The following is a 14,771-nucleotide window of genomic DNA, read 5'->3' as shown; positions in this document are numbered from 1 at the left end:
TATAGGGGCTAAGGGGGGGGGGGGTAGGCAGGTTCTGTAAATCCGGTCTGCATACTAACAGAGCGTTCTTTATGTAGTTCGCCCTTCATGCCACCGTGTACATGAACAATAACGTTTATTTGCGTTCCTCCGTGGTTGTGCGTGCGCATATCAGCCACGCATGCGTCATGACGTATGACGTTATGCCCGGTGACGTATGGACGCACGCCCAATCACGGAAGTGGACAGACGGACCGGCAGACTTAAAAGGAAGAAGATGGAGGAAGATGGAAGAAGCTCCTGAGGAAGTCTGACGACGAAACGCGTTGAGCATTGAAATATTGACGACCCTTTGGGACCCTGCATTGTGGTATCAGCGGTTTTATTGTTTATATATGCTGATTGTTCTCTTTTTTATCCTTGGGCTATATGTTATGGACTTGGTGCACTTTTGGTACTAGTACCTCACATTTGAATATTTGCACTTTAATATTGCACTTTGCACTTTTAACATCTGCACCTTATTTGCCCAGTTCAGCATTATGTATTAGTGAGCTGCTATACCTATGGGTTCCTGTCTATTATATACTTGAGCACTTGTTATTGTGCTATTATTTTATTTACTTCTGTATTAATAAATTATTAGTTTTATCTGGATACCAGTATATTCATTATATGGTTCTTCCCCTCATATATACCTATTTAGTGATTGTGGCGCCCTGTTAATTTATATATATATTTTGTTTATTATTGGATTTGGAGTGTCCAATTTACAGAGGCTAGCCTGCACTTGGTTTACATTTAATTTTCTTTCCCACTCACCCACCTTTCTATTTTCTAGTAGACCATAGGAATCCTGTAAGCGTAGAACAATCCCACAAGCTATGATACAGCTAGGATACCCTTTTGCCCACAAAACGAGTCGAGGCTGCGATTTGATGGTCAAGCAAGAACTGGCTTTAATGGCACACAGGTATCAGTATTTATACAAAATCTCAGGTCCAGGGACAGCCCCCTCTGGACCTGATGGGAAACCGGGACAATGCAAGCAGTTAACCATTAGAAACACAATGTATATTTTGAAATTGTTACCGCCCAGCGTAGAGATAATGAATCCAACGGTTATGACAATACAATTATCTCCGAGCGCCCAAAATACCATGTTTTATTGCCACATACAAAACAGGATAAAAATACATAACTTTAACACTTTCATATATAATTCGTGCATTTTACCATTCATTATGCAGCTCCGGTCTGGGCGAAACAGTTAACCGAAGAGTGCTCAGAACCCACGAACTGTACGCTTAGTTTCCTCGTTATAAAGTCTGTTCGTGTCTTTGGTCCCGGGCTTGAGATGGTGGTCATGTTTTTAAGTGTATTAATAGGCAGCGGGACCTCAACCTCAAACTCGTGGAACGAGTAACGGCTAGGGGTTTGCACGAATCTCCGTTCTGTTGCTGGATGTCCCAGCTGTTCGGGAGACGAATGAAGACCGCCGGGAAGGGGTACTTAACCTCTGGTTAACCGCCAAAAAAACGTTCTAATTGAGGTCACACGCCAGGCTGAAGGTGGTCCTTGTTCGTGAACCTTTCGGTAGTTAGAGTTTCGGGAAATGGGGCATAAACGTAAATGCCCTGGGGCCGTCAATTAGGTTGCGGTTAACCGCAGACCGCAACTCTCTGGGCGATCAATTGGAGACACGCTCCACTCGTAGGGTGGTCGTCCGTTTGTTTATTAGAAAGGTGACCGGGGTTAAGTGGCGGCACACGCCAGGGGCCGGGTGGTCCGTTGTTCGTATAACGAATGAGTATCAGGCAATCAGTTCGGGAGTTGGGTACAAAATTATAGTACCGAAGCAAGGTTCTGGGTGAAACATAGGAAAGAGCAACGTTATAACTGTCTGTAGCGATTTCGTAAGACCCTTTATAAATTGAAGAACATAATTTATTGTTTCCAAGTTGCCATAATTCAACCAGTTTAGATCAAGATGTGACACTTCTACTAGGAGCAATAAAACCCATGCCAATACATTTGTTTATTCCTCTCAATATTGACAGGGAAATACCATCAGTGATAAATTATCTAATTCATGGGTTGATTTCTTTATAGACCATGGCAAATGCATGCTCAGACTTAGCTTTAAGAAGCTTAGCACCTGTGAAAATTCTTCTGAATTACTATTGTTTGGCAGAGTTTGAGACACTATTTCTATAAAGTCAATCTCTTGGTCCCCTAAAAGTGAATAGTTAATATATTATTCAGTTTATTTGGCGATTTTTTTCCCAACACTGCTATTTTGATCTTTGTTTTGAATGACAGTTCTCATTTCATTACTGCATCATAAATTGAATGCAAACAAAAACCATCGTGAAATTATTTTTTTTTTTCTGTTTTCCAATTAATTCCAATGATTCTACATACAATGATTTAATGGGAAATAGAACCAGCCAATCACAGAATGAGATCATAGATTATATAATCCAAACAATCCTATACATTCTTCCTCTTATATATTGAATAGTCATTTGTTTGTTGAAAGATTTGGCTTATTAGTTTGTGTGTTGTTTTTATTTTTCTTAATGCAATTACTTTTTATATTTTGGAGGGCTTTGTACAGAAAGCATGAGAGAATTGCATGAGTAGTAGATTATATTGTTAAAACATCTATGGCTAGATTTATTAATGAACATAAAAACAGCGTCAGGTGTTGATCCAGCACATAGAATTGTATCACACGTAGGACTAAAAGGTAATATCTTACCGAGCCTTGGAATGGCCGGACTTAATGTATCAAAGAATAGTCAGAATACTTGCCGAGGTCAGGGACACAGAATGGGACACCGCTATAAGGGAAAGCCAAAAGTCAGGGATACCAGAATACAGGGAAGTCAAAACAAAGCCAAAGTCAATAAACAGAAATAAACGCTCAGGAACAAACTCTCAAACAACCATTAAGGGAAAACATGACAGAGCAATGAAGAAAAGACAAAATGAGTTTAAATAAGCCTCTCTCAGATCCAATTGGCCATACCTGATCTTTGACCCCAGAACGTGCGTGTGTGTCCTTCACGTGACATCACACACACGCTGACATCGTCAATGCCGTGGGCAGACACGGAGTTACAAATTAGTGTGGATCTGCAGCGGCCGGTGTCCACCAACATGCTGCAGGAGTCAGACACATTGACGCATGGCCACTGAACGGCACTGCCGCGTTTGTTAGCAAGGCAATTACTGCAGATGCCGCAAGGTGAGGATGAATATGTTACAGTAAGTAAGAAAAATATGTATGCTTGTATTTATTTTAAAAGATCCATGACATTTATAAGTCTAACTTGTGGTATCATAAAGTAGCGTAAATGTACAGCTACAGTGTAATAATTTTCATGGTGTAAAGCCAGGAATCATGGGCGATATTAGCGACAGGCTTTGTCAGTAACCCTCTGCCGCTACTTGTGAAATTGACACTACTTGCTAATAGCAATAGGTACTTTAGCAATTAGCGCTTGGTAGACAGATGTCGAGATATCCAGGGCAGACTTTTGATTTCTGGTGTAGATGTATCCAATTTCAGCGTATAGGTTGTTTATTTTATCTAATAAATACAATTCGCTGTCGCTATTTCCATGTTTCCGTATGGGAATCTTACCCACCAAAAATTTCCTGAGCTAACCAAAAATTTGTATCATCGGGCTAAAATAAATCAAGCCATTTGTACTGAGTACTTTCATATCCTTTCTATATTTAATAGTAGTAAGGTTTAGCTAGTATCAATAAGAAAAAGGAGGATGGTGATTTAATCTTCTTTTATTTGCAAAAATAAACCAATGCAACATCAAGCGACCTGTCAGGATCCTATCCTGACAAACAAGACTTTTGTTCCTTTTATTTCTGTTCCTTTAAGACAATAACCTGCTCAACCCCTATGTATACTTAAAACCAGCCTGCCTCTGTAACTAGCCTGCCTCTGTAACTAGCCTGCCTCTGTAACTAGCCTGCCTCTGTAACTAGCCTGCCTCTGTAACTAGCCTGCCTCTGTAACTAGCCTGCCTCTGTAACTAGCCTGCCTCTGTAACTAGCCTGCCTCTGTAACCAGTCTTCCTCTGTTACCAGCCGGCCTTTAATACCAACCTGCCTTTGTTACAACCCTACCTGGAAATTACAGTCATTCTTTATTATTTGCAAGTAACATGTTCTGTGGCGAGTATCCTGTTTTGTGGCATATTGCCTAAATTTTGTTTTCCCTCAAGTTTCATAATATGTGTAAAATCACTAACAAAGTACCTGAAGTCAACCCTGGCATAAGTCTCATACCTGACCTCCTCCAGATCATGACACAACCTTTACATCTGGTACCTAGTCCCTTAGTGGACAAAAGTGGAAGTTTGGAAAGAGGATATAAACAGCCAGTCTAGGGAGTATTTTATAGTTCCTGCATTTATATTAGTATGCCTCTTTTATTTCATATTGAAATTACTGTCTTTACCAGGCAGAGTAATCAACGCTATGATACGAAAATATACATTCAAATTTTCTTGTATCAAACATGCACAGATAGAGTTAATTGTTAATAACAGCGGATAACATTTTTTGGTGCAAGGCAGAATAAGTTATAGGCCTGCTTGTCCCACACACTGGCTTTAGACAAATCATACAGGATCTTTACAAAGATTATAGCATTACATAATGATTAGAATTCAAAATTGATAAATGTGTTATTGCATGTGTGTTTTTTATAGCCATTTTTTATATTTCTTTACTGACAAATGCTAATTGATACAAGCGTTGCTGTTGCCCTTATTCATCTGAGCATCTACAGCTGGGAGTCAATGAAGAAGAAAGTGTGGTTTAATCCAGTCACAGCTGGACCTTACAGAGAATAGTGCACTATGGGTCATAGCACACCTAATAGTGTTCAGCAATGGGAGGTAAAATTGCTTAATTTAATGTTACCAGGTAGGATTGTATGCCCATGTCCATGTCCAGGACTGGTTGCGTTGCTTTCATTAAGAGTTAAGAAAAGGCCTGGTACTTTTTAATTTAATATGTATGAGGTTATATCTGTCTGTTATTCAGTCCCGGTTGATTCACTCTAGCCCCTATCCAATTAACTGAAGACCTTGTATCTCCTAGAGACTTCTTTCTAAAAGCATTTTAAATGAATAGAAAATGATCAAATGTGGGTTTTTAAATGGAAATATTAATAAACATACTTTACCTATAATGGTAATTTGACATCTGCCAGTTATGGGCTAGGGTCATTTACAACATGTTAAACTCTCTGGGTGCCTGGCCTTATTTATGATATTAGGCAAATGAATTATTTCACACCATAAATATGTTTATAACATTTTATTAGTTTCTGGAAAATTGTAAAGAAAAAAATGAATTGATTACAGAAAATAAATAGATAGTTTTCTTTTGCCTCCTCAAATTCAGATATTGCACCAGGTTTTGGAAAAAATAAATTATTCCAACTAATTTTAACATCAAAGTCTTAATATTTAATTTGTCTTTTCTTTCATTCGTTGCTCAAGTAGAGCCACTGGAACACTTCATTAATTTGAAAGGTAAAATAAAGGTGCTTCATTCCAATAAAATTGTTCTGTTAGAATAAATGTATGCAGGTTACATTCATGATATTATACCACCAATGAGACTGTTAAGCAACCAAGATAATTTGTGTTTTCTTAATGGCAGGAACCCTATCAACTGGATTTTAGATATACATAAATGCTGAAAAATATGCCATTTTCAGTTTTCACCATCAGAAATGCTTGCAATCAGTTACACATAGAACTAATTAAAACCAGCAAATAGGCTGTAGATTAATGATTGCAGAATATTATTGTTAATATAAGTTCAAAAATATTAAGCTGAATATTTGATACAATATTTGCCCATACAAATGTAGTGGCTTTTGTAACTTAAAGTGGTAAATCTTTTTTTTTATTTTTATTTTTTGCATATTGTTTTTAATGAATTAATTAGCAAATTCAATAAGATGGTCATCAATTACTTCCAATGTCTTCCCTCTTAATTGATAAGATCGATAAAAGATGATGGTTTGGCGGCGTGGCCGACTAGCTACCCGGACGGACGCGTTTCTGTGAAGCTCTGTACCAGAGACCTATAACAAGAGACTAAAAACCCGACAATGGGTCCCTCAACCTGCAGCAAACGAGCCCCTCGCACAGAGACAGTAATGGGGAGGAAAAACAAGAGGTACCGCCTGCCAGAGCCATCTAAAATGCCCGACATTCGGCTCTCCTTTGCGAGGCCGAGTCCGCCCGCACCAACCAAGATGGCGCCCGAGGCTCCCAGCGATGCGGAGGCCTCGGATGACTCACACGAAGAAAGAGACAGCCATACCTCATATATGGCAGAAGATGGGGCCCACTACGAAATGTCTGAATCGGAGGAAGACTCATCCCCTGTAACGAAGCGGGACATTAGAGACCTCCTAGAAGAAATGCGGGAGGTATGGAGGGCAGACCTGTGGGCCACAAAGAAAGAGGTGGGTGACATCAAACAGAGGCTCACTGAGGTGGAGGCCAGGGAGAGTACCAGAGACGCCCAACAACAGGCCTCAAATGACACAGTGCAGGAACTTTGTTCGCAGGTCCAGAAGCTCACACGGACGGTTACAACGCTGGAGGCCCGGCATAGGAACCGGAATATCCGCATCCGAGGCATACCAGAGACCGTGGGTGATGGAGCCCTGCTGCAGTACATATCCCGCCTAATCGTGGGAATGGGAGTCGGTGGGAAGGCCGAACCCGACAGCATCCTAACCGCGTTCCACATCCGCAAAGCTGCAACGGCACCTGAGGAATCTCCCAGAGATGTCATAGCGGTCACAAAAGACATACCAACCCGCTCTGCACTCATGGCCCGTTCCCGGATACTGGGCAGCATGCAGCTAGAGGGCAGCACAGTGACATTCTATGGGGACCTCCCATTCGCAGCCCTGACAGAACGGAGACAACTGGCACCAGTAGCCAAAAAGCTGAGAGAAGATAAAATCAGATACCGGTGGGGAGCAGATGGATCCCTAACAGTACCACAGGGGGCCCGGGTGCTCACCTTGACCTCCATGGATGACCAGGAGCAATTCCTCCACAAGCTGAGACAATATGAGGCTGGACGCGGAGAGCCCAGAGGGGACGGCGGTCAGAAACAGAGACGTCCGCAGACAAATCAAGGGTCAACAAAGGGTTATCACTTACCGGCTCCACTGAACAGACAATCCCGCACCTGAGCAAGTTACCGTAGCACCCACCCCAAGACCGCAAGACAAAGAGCAGTAATAAGCCAACAGAAAAGGCATACCATCACAGGCACAGTTAGCAGCCCCAGTAACCTTAGCTGTTAACCCTAGATGTTACTCCCCAGCACTAAGACCCTTTATCTTTTATCCCCTAGCATTTCTTCAACGCACAGTTTACCGACTACCGTGGACACTAGCTAGGTGAAGCCACTAAAACAAAGCTGTTACAGACAATATGTTGTTAATATTGTTATCCATATTCATACATACTATGACAATGTTGTATTTTGAGTCTCAAAACTCCAATAAAATACAAATTAAAAAAAAAAGATGCTGGTTTATCATACTGCAGGATACATTTCTAAATACAAGGTGCAGCAGAACCAATTAAGCAGTTATAAAAAATGAACTGAGGTATATAGAGAAAAACAGTTTTTATTTTCAAATTCAGCAGGATATACCATTTTACATTCATTTAGTTTTTTTAATTATTCCCCGAGAAGGCAGCCATTAGCAGCAACACACTGTTGAAGATGATCTCTGACGTTTTGTACAGCTTGTTCACACATATCGCAGGGTATAGCATTACATTCTTCCATAATCTGTTCCCTTAGCTCTGGTTGGGTGTGAGGACGATGTTTGAACACTTTTTCCTTCAGATATCTCCAAAGAAAAAAAATCGTAAATGTTCAAATCTGGTGACTGCACCAGCCACCCCACATCTCCCCTCAGAGAGATCAGACATCCGGGAAACATTTCTTTCAAAACATTGAGTTAATTTCAGGCTGTGTGGGCTGTAGTCCCATCCTGTTGAAACCAGAACTCCCCCAATTCCTCTTCTTCAACAATCTCTTCCATTCTGGGCTGCAGAAAAGTTTCCAACATTGAGACATAACGTTCAGAATTCCCGGTCATGGCCATGCCTGTCTACTCAAAAAGTATGGGCCTATCACACTGAATTGTGATATGGCACACCACGCCGTTAGTATAGGGGAATGAGCCCAGTAGTGGAAATTTTGCTTATTGACAGCTTCACTGAGAGAAAAATGTGCCTCGTCACTACTGAAGAAAGCTGCTGTGAGAGGCATCTTTGCTCACACAGATTTCTGCGGTTGGCGTAATCTGATTCTCAATTCCTGCAGGGATGAAACTGCAAATCTGACATTGCAAAAGCAAAAGCATGATTTCGAGCAGAACGTCCTGGTGACCTCTCAATTGCTGCTCTTAACAACTGCACATTTTCCGGTGTTCTTATGGACCTGTGTCGGCCATGTGTACCTCTTCTGAGCATGGTTCCAGTTTCCTCCAATCACCTAACCCATGACCGAATTGTGTTCGTATTCGGAAAGGCGTTGTTGTGCAGAATGTTGAATCGTCACCGAAAAGCTCTTTATGTCGCGATCACAGACTGGTTGTTTTTAAAAACACACGCACGGGAAAGCCTCAATGTACTCCAGTCCAAACCATATTGGCTACTGAAATGGGGTAATATATGGAACATAATGAGACCAGATGCATCTGCCTCCCTCCACCACAGCCCGAGCATTGACCCTTCAAAACTGCTTAATCGGTTCTGCTGCACCCTGTATATGTTTACCAAATCAACCTAAGGCTATATCTAGGAAACCTAAAAACATGAAAATGAAACATGAGGGGGAAAAGGCTGCATCTACACTGGGGATTGCTATATGCTGTATACTCCCCTGGCTATAATCACCAAGCTCTTTTAAGAGCTTGTTCCTGCTTCGCTCTCTAAAGGAAGAGAGGTTCACACACTGGAGCCTGGAGCCTTGTCGTAGGTCCAGGGTGGGTAGGAGACGCGGAGACCCCAACCAAGCTGCGGCGGTTCGTGGAGTCTGCAGTGCTTATGGTGTCAAGTTGAGTGCTTGGAGCCCTCTGGAAGCACTAGGAGCATCCATCAATGGAGGTACCCAGTAGGGGTGCCAGGTGATCCGTTACATATAGATTGTGCAAAATTTCGAAAATGATGTCAACATGAATGCAGATAAGAGCAGTTAAAGGGAATGGTCATTTCAAATGGATTATAAATATTATGTCTAATTTTCTAAATTTTTAACAAATATAGAAATATATAAAGATAGAATGTGATGGCAGATAAGAACCATTAAGGCCATCTGGTCTGCCCAATTTTCTAAATACTTTCATTAGTCCCTGGCCGTATTTTATAGTTAGTATAGCATTTTGCCTATCCCACGCATGCTTAAACTCCTTTACTGTGTTAACCTCTACCACTTCAGCTGGAAGGCTATGCCATGCATCCACTACCCTCTCAGTAAAGTTATACTTCCTGATATTATTTTTAAACCTTTGCCCCTAAAATTTAAGAGTATGTTCTCTTGTTGTGGTAGTTTTTCTTCTTTTAAATGTAAATAAATATAAATATAAACAAAATATGGATTTACAAGGTGTTATATATAGAAAATGGCTCCCCCATCTTAGTATTCTGGAAATGTTGTTATAAGCTCTGTTCTCTGCACCTGGCAGTTAGCATAGAGAAAGCATACAGAAAACAGGAGACATGAGGGTTTTCCCTCATAAGCCCACAAAGAGTTAGATCTACGTTCTAGGATTGCATAGGCATGTGGTTTTATGACTGCTTATTCACTAAAACAAGTTATCCTGTATTTGATGTTAGAATCCTTTATGTTAAAGATTGTTTGATAAGGTGGATAAAATATTGTGATAAGTATTAGATTTGATACATCCACAGCAAAGAACACGTTAGGTCTTTTTTGAATATTTATGGAATAATTCTTGAAGGCTATAGCACAGAATGATTTTGCTTGAACAGTTTTTTTTCCAAAATATTGCCCTGCTGAGCTTTCCTTACATCATCACTCCACGGTCTTCTTGTATGTATGTTTATATTCATTTTATTTTGATTGTATAACTTTTTGTATCAATACTAATTTTTGTTTAATATTTCATGAATTTAAATATTGGTATTTAAATCTGTTTTGTGTTTATTCATCTTTAAAATGGCATTTGATTGTTCATTATACTAATAGTCAAGGTTAACATTTATAAAGGTAGTTACGGCAATAACATTTGATGATCAATGTTTTGCACTCAGAAAACGGTGTACAATTACATTCCTTCACACCTTAGTAGATCTGAGAGTAGCCAAGTGACGTGCACTGAATACAAATACAATATTCATACCCAACCCAGCATGCACTTCAGGATCTCATTCTTCCATGCATTAGTAAATAAATAAACCCCTCTGATGAAATTGCATTAGCTTGATTATTCTTGGATCCATCCTTATCAAACTAAAGGAGACTTTTGACCTTCACAGTTTGTTTTGTAATACATTCTTTCAGATTGAATTTATATGGTTAGGCTCTCAGCTTTTTTTTTTAATCAGAATATGAATGTATTTTCATATTTAACCACCTGAATCAATTCAGAGACAAGGACATGGCTTGAGTTCAGATTAGTGTTGTACCTCATATTTCTTTATGCTAGCAAAATTAATTTTCTTCTTTCTTCTTTTTTTGCAAAGCAAAGATACATCCAGTGCATACTAAATTGATGCAAATATATAATTTGTTTTGTTTTATATATCTAAAATGTCAACGTGTATGAGTGTTTGTGTTTAAATTTGTAACAAAGTAAATTGTAACAAAACAGTAAAAGATGTAGCAAGAAGAGGCTAAGATTTCAATTAGCACTTGTAGCAAAAGAAATATACTACGATTTGTTGCGATATATATATATAGAAAAATGTATCCATACTTACCGTAATTTTCTTTTCTTGGTCATATGCCATGGCAGCACAACGATGGGTAGCTCCTCCCTATCCCTAATTAGACATTGATCCTCCAACAGTGACGTTGTAGGAACTGAAGGCAAACAGTTGCATGGGAGGACAAAGTATCCTTGTCGTCTGCCACAATCAGGATGTCGTCGAGGTAATGGAAGATGGATATGCCCTGTTTTATCAGTTCTGCGATGAGAACAACAAGCTTGGAGCCGTGCTGAGACCAAAGGGCAAGGCCCTGAATTGGAAATGAGCCTCCCCTACTGCGAACCTCAGGTATTTCTGATGCGCCAGGGCTACAGGGTTGTGGAAATAGGCATCCAACAAGTCTATTGATAACATCCTCTGATTGGGAAAGACAGCCTTCACTATAGATTGAAGGGACTCCATCTTGAATCTGCAGATATGCAAGTATCGATTCAGTCTGTGTAAATTTAGGATGGGTTTCCACACTACCGAGGACTTTTCAATCAGAAATAGATGTGAATAGAAGCTGTGAGTCCTTTCTGACTCTGGGACTGGTACAATGACTCCTTTTTGTAGAGAAGACCTTGAGAGCAAGCCTTTTTACTTTGTCTCCCAGCCACTTTGTGATTTGGAGGGTTTTTGCAAAATTCTAGAAGATATCCCCTTCTGATGATATCCAGAACCCAGTTGTCGCTTACGTATTCCTCCCATGCCACACGGAATTGGAGCATCGAGCTCCAACACCGCCTGACAGGGAGATGAGCTGTCACAGATTCCTAGGGTTCTTGGAGGGTGCGGAACCTTGAGACTTGCTGCCTCTAGCACCATGTTGACCGTTCCTTCAGGATTGATTTCTCCCATATTTCTTACCCGGTCTGTAGGATCTACTATCAAGAAATGGGTAATAGTCCCTTTTCGCATGAAAGGAACCTTTGGGCCTGTAGTCTTGAGGCAGAAAGGCCTTTTTACCTTCGGCTGCTCGTTTAATACAATCATCCAGATTATTGCCGAATAACATGTCGCCATGAAAAGGAAGGGAGCACAAGCTACCTTTGGAGGAAGCATCAGCAGACCATGATCTGAGCCATAGCGCTCTCCTGGCCGAAACTGAGAGAGACATATTTTTGGCTAAGGACCTCAAGAGATCCACTGCAGCGTCAGATGAGAAGTCAACTGCCAATTTCAAATCTTTTAGGCTGTCCAGTATGCAGGGACGGCTTCTGACGTTCTTAATATCCTCCTCCAAATTCTCCATTCAAACCTTAAGCGACCTGGATACTGAAATAAGGGACATTGCCTGGTGCAGGCCAGTAGCTGAAGCCACATATGCTTTGGAAAGACCGAAGTCCATCTTTCTGTCCATAGGGTCTTTGAAAGAACCCACATCATAAACAGGTAAAGTGGTATGTTTGGCCAATCTAAGCATGGCCGCATCTACCTTGGGAGCGGAATGCCACGTCTCAGCGTCAGCGTCCTCAAAAGGATACAGTCTGGAAAATCTTCCTTTTGCAGATTTTCTGTCGGATCTGGACTATTCCTCCCTGATGTCTTTTATAGTCTCATGGACTGGAAAGGTTGCCCTCTTCCTCTCGAGGTCAGAGAAGTGGCAACTAGATGTAGAAGGCTCCTCCTTAGATGATTAATTCAAACTAAGGGTTTTGTGGACCCTGGATATCAAATGGTCAATTTCAGTAGGTTCCAGGAAATCTGGAGTTGGAAGCACCTCATCCTCAGAAGAATAACCCAGGTCTCTCAGGGATTCCATAGTCATACACTCCACATCAGAGACGTCTGATGGTCACCTTGTTCACTTGCGGGACTTCCCAGTTTCCTGAATGCCCAGAGCGACTGCTTGTGAAAAATACTGCATTATGTCAGGGGCAGGTTGGATGGAGGACTGCCTTTAAGACGGGCCTGCTGCCACAGATAGGCAAGAAAAAACAGGGATGTTTCCCCTCCAGGGCTCTGTTATCACAGGATTCACCCTGTATCCTTTTGGGCGACTTCCCTTTGGACGACACTGAAGCTCTAGAGCTGCAGAAAAAGGGACAGAACAGTGTATCAGTGACCCGCACTTTTTTAAATGCCAGATAAAACAAAACAGAAAAAGCATAGCTTACCTATAAGACCTAGGTTGTGACCTTTTTTTTTTGGTGGGGAAGAATCAGAATTAGAGGAATTTGAGACTTCCACTTCCACCTGCAGAACCAAATGCAAGAAAGAATCTCAAATTGAAATTCAGAACAAATTGAAGGATACCACTTAAAAACATAAAAAGACATTTACCTTAGTGAAAAGCAGACAAAACAAAAATCAAGCAGGAGATAGGAGGAAGCAATGCAGCATTCGCCAGAACAATTCCCACGAGTGTGTGTACCAGGGGGCTGTTAAATAGGCGTCTGACATCACACACAGAGCACCTCTGTGAATCAGACGAACGAACAGATGAACGAGCCATTCGTGTGAACAATCAAACGTTCGCCAGAATTCATGCGAACGGCTAAAATTCATGCGAACGGCAAAATTTCAGTTGAACATCTAAAAGCACGAACGGACACAAAACAAATCAGCAAACCATACGAACACATGTGCATTCGAAAAACCAACGCCAAGTGAAAACGAAAGAAACCACAGGGACTTAACCCTTCAGAAGGACGTCGGAAAAGGCAGAGGGAAGTCGGAAACAGGGAGAAGTCCAAAACAGCAAGGAGCACGTCCAGGTCCATATTCACCTGCCCACTGCTACCTCTAGGGTCACTGCAGCATTAGGGAACTAGGCATAATGGCTTGCTAACCCTTGGGTGACAGCAAGTACCAGACCCCCGGTCACTAAATGGGTACTCTCCAGGGGGTCACCTTTGCGCAGGGTTGTGTAACTGGAGGCTGAACTCCCAAGGGGCCACGGGAACAAATCCCAAGGTAAGCCATAAAATAAAAATAATAGTTCCAAGGAAAAAATAAAAAAAAACACATGACCTATAGCTACCCGTCGTTGTGCTGCCATGGATATGGCCAGGAAATATATATATAACACAAAAACTTAGTAAGTCTGGCACTCTGTCTCAAAAGTCACAATATAAAAAAAATAAAAAAAATACCAGGGCGCTGCACAGCGCTGAATTTATATCCCAATGCAAAAAATTAACACATTCACTGGATTCCAAAATATCAAATTGTGTTTATAGGTTGCAAAAAAAAAAAAAAAAGAACAACGTTTCGACCTCGCGGTCTTTATAAAGGTGATAAAGAACGCAAGGTTGAAATGTTGATCTTTTTTTTGCAACCTATAAACACAATTTGATATTTTGGAATCCAGTGCATGCATTCATTTTTTGCATTTTTATATATAACAAAAGGCCCACAGAGGAATGAAACATTGACACAAATGTGGTGTATCCATATTGCACAATAAAATAACTGGAAACTCATCTACAGAGTCCTGTGAGTGCAATTTTCTTGGATTATGAAAATTTTGGCTGAAGTAAGCACCCAAGCAAGCACAAGACTGTATGAGAGAGTGCTGGACCACGTGAACACATATATGTATTTGTGTATATAGATCACCTTAGGACTTTTATGCAATAATTCATAAAATAGTCACTAGATTAAGAGAAGATTATGAAGACTGCATGCATCCAATCATCACTAGTTGTGGTGATCATAACTCAAGCACAAGTAAGTACAAAGGAATATTAAAAGGACAATAATGGGGTGTACTAAATAATAATTCTTGTAAAGTAAAGGAAGCTGTGGTAATGGAAGTAATTA

This window comes from Pelobates fuscus, chromosome 6 (genome assembly GCF_036172605.1).
Source record: "Pelobates fuscus isolate aPelFus1 chromosome 6, aPelFus1.pri, whole genome shotgun sequence".
Taxonomy (NCBI): domain Eukaryota; kingdom Metazoa; phylum Chordata; class Amphibia; order Anura; family Pelobatidae; genus Pelobates; species Pelobates fuscus.
Note: the sequence above shows the minus strand (reverse complement) of the source record.